This window comes from Trachymyrmex septentrionalis, unplaced genomic scaffold, assembly GCF_001594115.1.
Source record: "Trachymyrmex septentrionalis isolate Tsep2-gDNA-1 unplaced genomic scaffold, Tsep1.0 scaffold312, whole genome shotgun sequence".
NCBI classification, from domain to species: domain Eukaryota; kingdom Metazoa; phylum Arthropoda; class Insecta; order Hymenoptera; family Formicidae; genus Trachymyrmex; species Trachymyrmex septentrionalis.
Window position 1 is genome coordinate 71,165 of NW_017305477.1, and position 995 is coordinate 72,159.

General features: G+C 57.0%; 1 protein-coding gene across 1 annotated transcript in view; it reads right to left on the minus strand.

Moving 5' to 3' along the window:
* The window catches only part of LOC108749773 (acetylcholinesterase-like), a 45,902-nt gene extending 45,067 nt beyond the window's left edge, over nt 1-835 (minus strand). Inside the window, exon 1 of the mRNA XM_018488722.1 lies at nt 582-835. The gene's annotated coding sequence lies outside the window, so the exon portion shown is untranslated. The remainder of the gene's footprint in view (nt 1-581) is intronic.
* Nucleotides 836-995: the final 160 nt, after the last annotated feature.

Genomic DNA, 995 nt, shown 5'->3' on the forward strand with positions numbered 1-995 from the left:
GGGGGGGGGAAGTTTCCCGACAGGACGTCCTGCGAGGACTGAAAACTAGGCGCTCGGCTCGCGATTGGCGTACGATCGAGGGCTCCCGATTCTTCGCGATTTCGATCGCGAAACGATCGTTGGAAGAATCCGGAGCCGCGGATGCTCCGCGTCAGCCGTCAGCCGTCAGCCGTCAGGCCACCCCCGAGACAGCCGTCATCTACGCAGCCCCACGCAGATCCACGCAGCTCTCTCTCCCGGTACGGCTCGCCACGCTACCACCGCCGTCGCTACGACAGCCACGGCCTTCTGCGTCGCGTTTCGCAGGGGCCGTGCGGAGAAGATAACGAACATAATGAGAGCGGGGGTGACACCGACGGAGCTGGAGGAAGAAACAAAGTAAGAGGAGGCGAGGCGAGGCGAGAGATCGGAAGCGCGTGGAAGCGAGAGACTTTTACGCGAGCCCGCGTAATAAAATGAGAGAGAGAGAGAGAGAGAGAGAGATAGGGGACAAGGGAGAGAGAAAGAGAGAAGGGAATCGATCTTCGGCACACAGCACAGGAGAAGAGAGACGAAAGAGAAAGAGAGAGAGATAGACTTACGGCTTCCCGCGGTGGAGCGGGGTAGCGTCCGTTCGTCGTCGTCCGTTGGCGAAACGTCGTCGTCAGCGTCGACGAGAGAGAGAGAGAGAGAGAGAGAGAGAGAGAATGAGAAAAAAAGTGAGAAAAGGAAAACGAGAGCGAGAGCGATCTCCTCCGAGTGTCGTAACTCTCCGACGTAACTCTCCCGTTTACTCACGAGCGAGATCGAGTCACAGTCCCGAACACCACTACCGAGGAAAAACCACCCCCGAGATCGCGAACTGTCCTCTTTTCCTTCTTTTAGGCCGGCTATCCACAACGGCGAACTGCTGCGGAGGCTGCGAGCCGCTCGCGGATGATAAGAGAGAGTAAAGAGAAATAAAGAAAAAATGAGAGAGAGAGAGAGAGAGAGAGAGAGAGAGAGAGAGAGAGAGA